The 6,055-nt window shown below is 41.2% G+C and overlaps 1 non-coding gene across 1 annotated transcript; it reads left to right on the top strand.

Annotated features, from left to right (window-relative positions):
• Positions 1-3,796: 3,796 nt before the first annotated feature.
• Positions 3,797-3,903, top strand: LOC130716456 (small nucleolar RNA R71). The gene has a single exon (XR_009012068.1). It is a non-coding gene; the product is annotated as a small nucleolar RNA R71 (small nucleolar RNA).
• Positions 3,904-6,055: the final 2,152 nt, after the last annotated feature.

The raw sequence follows: 6,055 nt of genomic DNA, 5'->3' as shown, positions 1-6,055 counted from the left end.
AATCCCTGTGGTTCGATAATTAAAACCGGGTGGATTCGTACACTTGCTAGAACTCAAACCCTCTCTTCCAACTTATTGAAATATGATAAAATGACAAAAAGGTTCCAAGAGAAATGACAAAAATCCTATTTATAGGCAAAATGGTCGAGTTTTCTGTGTGCCGGGCGCTCAAGCGCCAGCACCAAATCCTGGCACAAAAATTATCTGCCATCCTGGCGCTCAGGCGCCCATGTGGAGCGCTTGAGCGCCCCAGCTCGTCTGAAAACCTCTTAAACTTCAACTTTAACACACTTTAATGCCTCCATCAAGCCTTTAAACCCCTTGGCCTTCTTCCTTCAGCTGTTACAACCTGATTGCTTGCATAGAAAGACTAGGAACAAAACCAAGAAACTCAAAGGTTAAATTGCACAAAAGTATAAAATGAACTAGGAATTAAACTAGACCCCTAAACTCTACTAAAATACCATTAAAGACCTTATAAAACTATGAAATTACCAAAGCAATGCAAAAGGACTAATAAAGATAAAAATGCATGAGAATGCATGAAACACTACATGAGACTCTAAAAAGACTCAAAACCCACAACGAAACGACCCTAAAAACACTACTAAACTGGGGTCATCACACCACTATACTCAACGATAGCTCGCCCTCGAGCGTAAAGAACAACTCGCTTGCCCTCAAGCGCAAGAAATGCTCCCAAAACAAGTGCTCTCAACAGAATACTTATCACAAAAACCGGGGGATATTGAAACTACAGCTGGTTCCAAAAGAAAGACACAACAATCCACTTCATGCCGCTTTCAGACAAAGAAGAGTTTAGAGTCCATTATGAGAAACATATAGATCTAAAATTCCTAGGATGAGATATACATTTAGTGCACTGAGCACACAAGCAGTTCATAGGTTCTGGATTTCATTCACTCAAAAGCAACAAAGATCAAACATGCACAAATTCAAAGAGACTTCACAAGGGGTGAAATGTGTGGCTTGGTGAAGTACAAGGTGGTTGGTCCCTAAGGAAGACTAGGCTTCAAAACAAATTGAGTGTGGTCCTATTAGTACCCCCCCCCTGGAGCTTTCAACAACAAACATTTTTTTTGCACAAGTCTCTTGACCCCTCTTTTTCAACTTTCTTTTCTTCTATTTTTTCCTTTTTGCAACTCCAACTTGATTAGGAGTCTTTTTTTTCTTTTTTTTTTCACATGGGGCAAGAGACAATTTCAAACTTTATTTAGCTCCAAAACAATTTAAGGACCATCATTCCCCAAAATCCAACCTATCATCCATTCCAATCATTTAGCTAACAAATAAATCTTCAATAGGCTCAAAAGGAACAACTAGGGACAAATGTTCAAGCCAACAAACTCTGAAGCTCAAAAACCTACAGGTCTCAAGAATTGTGCAAGTATCACAAAGCATACAAAGAGTGAATTCAATACAGAACCAAGAAGTACGAGTGAGTCAGGATCCTCCAGGAAAATTTTATGGTGAAGGGTCAAAGACAGACCCTTATTGGACTCACACCCACTCTATCCTTAAGAAACACTCGGAGGACCGAAGTCTCCTCCTCTCTTCCCCAAAGCATGCAATCACTCATCCCCAAAAGAAAACCCAAGTATTCACAAAAACATTTTCCAAAACCAGCACAAGCTAGAGAGTATAACTAAGGGCAAAAACATGTGAGTATAGGGAAGTAAAGACCCAAAAAACGACTCTAACTAAACAATGCACGACCAAAAAGAAAATGAAGGCTACAAAGGAAAAATATGCAAAAAATTCATGAGCTAAACTAAGGGAAAGAGTCGACCTCCTTTACCAATTACCATGGAGGCCTTAGATACACCTCATATTCCAAAATTCAGGCTCTCATTCCCTGCAAAATGCAACAAACAAACAAGCAAAGTAAAACATGACTTGGGTTGTCTCCCAAGCAGCCCTAAGTTATAGTCCTAGGTGGACTCTCCTTCCTTTGGTGTTAGGAAGGAAATTCCTTACCATCAATCTTTTCTCCAGATGTACAAGGTAGGAACCTTGCACAAAACTTTTGGAACAACTCCTCCCAAGAGAGGGTATCATCTAAACCATCGTACCAAATCCTTGCTCCCCCCTTCAAGGAGTGAGGGAAGAGCTTAATCATGAACTCATCACTAGTCACACCTTCCATATTTACAAGGTGACTAGCTTGAGTGAATCGGGCCATGTGGTCTTGGAAATTCTCCTCTTGAGACCCCCCATACTTGTTTTCACTAACAAGCTTGATGAGAGCTTGATTAAGCTCAACATCTTTTTCACTTAACATGGGGGTCTCCTTTGAAGACCTGGACAAGCTTTTGATCATATCACAAACAAAACCATCATTAAGGTTAGTTTGCAAATTAGGATTGAAAACCGAAAATCTTACCTTGTCCTCACCTACTCTAAGAATGAGCTGACCCTTATCAACATCGATCTTAGCCCTGCCAGTGGCTAAGAAGGGTCGGCCAAGAATGAGAGGAATCATCGCATCCTCCTCCATGTCCAGCACCACAAAATCAACCGGGAACACGTACTTATCAACCTTAACCATCACATCTTCAATGATCCCATAAGGTGTTTTTAAGGATCGGTCCGCCATTTGTAAGGAGAGCATGGTCGGGGTGACCTCTCCTAAGTTCAGCCTTCTAAACATGCTAAGCGGCATCAAGTTGATGCTCGCTCCCAAATCACACAAGGCTTCAACAACAGTCAACCCCTCAATCTCCACTGGGATAGTAAAACTCCCAGGATCCCTTCTCTTCTTAGGCATTTTTCTTTGCAAAATGGCACTACACTCCTCGGTCATCATGATAGTTTCATCAACCTCACTCAACTTCCTTCTTTTACTTAAAATGTCCTTCATGAACTTAGCATAGATAGGCATTTTCTCCAAGGCTTCAGAAAAAGGAATATTGATGTGGAGTTTCTTAAAAACTTCCAAAAACTTAGAAAACTGTTTATCCAGATTTTTCTTAATCAAAGCCTTGGGGAATGGAATCTTACTAAGTTCAGGAGAAGGAGTGCTCACAACTCTAGCTTTCACAGGCTCACTCACTCTCTTCTCCGTAGCACCCTCATATTCTTCCTGTACTTTCTCATTTTTCTCTCCCTCATCTTGTTTTTTTGACTCGTGTAACACCCTCCCACTTCTAGTGGTAACAACAGCAAAATTCTCTTGTTAGACAAAATTAAAGAATCGGGAGAAGACTTACCTTGAGGTATCTCGGCCATTTGCTTGGCTAGCTGGCCAAGTTGGTTCTCCAAGTTCTTGATAGCCGCCTCTTGGTTCTTATGGTTGTTGTTCATGCGGTTGATGCAACTCTCCAATAGCTCCTCTAAGCTCTTTTTGCCACTATCATTTTCACCAACTTGCTCTTGGACTTGTTGAGAAAGTCCAGAGCTTTGACCTCGGAAACCCTGACTAGTAATGGTGCAAAATTCACTAACATTGGGCCCTCCAAAAGCCACACACTCCACTTTGGCTGCTGTAGCACTGACCAAATTGGTCGCCTTTATGTGATTTTGAATCTCCACAATTCGTTCGGAGAGTTGCTTGTTGGAGGCCAAGAGCTTGTCGTAAGCTTCCACTTCAAGCTTACTCCTTCGGGTTTGGCGATCATTTTCAGAGTTCATGGCTCTCGCTGCCATCTTTTCTATTAAGTCATACCCCGCTTGTGGGGGAAGAGCATCGAACTCGCCATTTGAAGCTGCATCTAGGCCAAACCTCCAAGAGTATTGTAGACCATCATAAAATGTTGCAACCAATTCAGCTTGGGTGAGATTGTGTTGAGGACATTTCCTCAAGAGCTTCTTGAAGCGCTCCCAAGCTTCATAGAGATTTTCTTCAGTGGGTTGCACAAAATTCATGATGTCTTTTTTCAATTTCCTCAAAAGAGCTCTTGGGAAGAACCTTGTTGTGAACTTTTCCGCTAAGTCTTCCCAAGTAGTGAAGCTCCCTTGAGGTTGAGAATTCAGCCATTCCTCAGCGGTGTCCTTCAAAGAAAATGGAAACAAGCTCAACCGAATTGCATCCGCCGGAACATTGTTCACCCGGTAAGTGTTGCAATTCCGGATGAACCTCTCCATGTGAGCATGTGGATCTTCCAAAGTACCTCCACCATATTGGTTTTGGCTAACCAAGTTGATGAATGTCGGTCTCAACTTAAAGTTTCCCACTCCCTCGGGAAAGGCAATGCTCCCGGGATAGTCATAACTCATGGTAGCCGAAGTGAGTTCCCGAAGAGACCAGTTGGCATTCTCAACTTCTTGTTCACATAATCGGAGGGTGATCCCCTCTTGGATTCTTGCCTCGATATGGGCTTGCATCTCCTCCTCCGTCATATGGCCACCCATGACGGTGTCTCTTTCGAGAGCAACCTGAAAGTGTGACACTCAAACAGAGAAAGATTAGTAGCACCAATTCTAGACAAAGATAAAAGCAAAAAATAAAACCACAAACTAAAAACTTAAACCAAAAACCACAAACAATTCCCCGGCAACGGCGCCAAAAACTTGTTGGTCCATCTGCAAGTGCACAGATATCTCCGGGTTTTAATTTATCGAACCACAGGGAATTGGAATGTGAATTCAGTTTAAGAGTCAAGTTCAAGGTTAAAAAGCGAATAAAATTCAGTTTTTAAGATTGTTTGTTTCTTTGATTATGTAACATATAAATGAACAAGTAGTAAAGTGATCGAAATTCAGAAATGAGATTGCCTTGGGTTCTTGTTCAACTAATTCAGTTTTAGCAAACCTTTCTATCCAATAAATCCTGAGTCTCTCCTTGAAGTTCTAGCCTAGATAGTCATCTATCGATGCCTCGTAAAGAAAACCCTTTCTAACCAAAAGATAGGTTCAATTCCTTGATAACCTAAACATTTGATAGAAGCAATAAGCATACAATTCAGGCCAACCAACCCCAACTCTTCCTCTATTCCTAGCAGCAAGTATAGAAATAGTAAATCTCACAACAAGTCCCAATTCTATAACAAACTATTGTTATGATTATAGAAAAGTAAGAAGCTAGCATGCATTCAAGCTTGAAAGATTAAGCATAGAAGTGAGATTCAAGGGTTTACTCAGAATATTACGAATAGGAAAGGAATTAAAAGCTAAAACATCCAAAGTCTTACAAAGAACCCAAAACAAAGGGGTTTTTAGCCAAGCATGGCTATGAAATCCATACAAGAAAAGAAAGACAAAACCTGGATCATAGGACTTGGAGGAAGCTCCTCAAGCTCTATAACTCATACCCTCTCTTCTAACTTATTGAAATATGATAAAATGACAAAAAGGTTCCAAGAGAAATGACAAAAATCCTATTTATAGGCAAAATGGTCGAGTTTTCTGTGTGCCGGGCGCTCAAGCGCCAGCACCAAATCCTGGCACAAAAAGTATCTGCCATCCTGGCGCTCAGGCGCCCATGTGGAGTGCTTGAGCGCCCCAGCTCGCCTGAAAACCTCTTAAACTTCAACTTTAACACACTTTAATGCCTCCATCAAGCCTTTAAACCCCTTGGCCTTCTTCCTTCAGTTGTTACAACCTGATTCCTTGCATAGAAAGACTAGGAACAAAACCAAGAAACTCAAAGGTTAAATTGCACAAAAGTATAAAATGAACTAGGAATTAAACTAGACCCCTAAACTCTACTAAAATACCATTAAAGACCTTATAAAACTATGAAATTACCAAAGCAATGCAAAAGGACTAATAAAGATAAAAATGCATGAGAATGCATGAAACACTACATGAGACTCTAAAAAGACTCAAAACCCACAACGAAACGACCCTAAAAACACTACTAAACTGGGGTCATCAGTGCTTAGAGAGAGAAAGCTCTAACCGCTTAGAGAGAGAAAATGTAACTGAATTTCAATGCTATTATTATTCGAATGAGCTAAGAGTCCCTTACAATTGGTATTTCCCTCCTATTTATAGAGGTGACGTTGGGCTTTGGCGCCTCTAACTTATCCAAGTGGGCCAGTTGGGCCTTGGGAAGGGAGGCCCAAGATCATGGTGCGTTCCCCGCCCAAGGTCA

The sequence above is a fragment of the Lotus japonicus genome, chromosome 4, assembly GCF_012489685.1.
Source record: "Lotus japonicus ecotype B-129 chromosome 4, LjGifu_v1.2".
Lineage (NCBI taxonomy): Eukaryota > Viridiplantae > Streptophyta > Magnoliopsida > Fabales > Fabaceae > Lotus > Lotus japonicus.
This window is presented reverse-complemented; position numbering and strand designations above follow the sequence as displayed.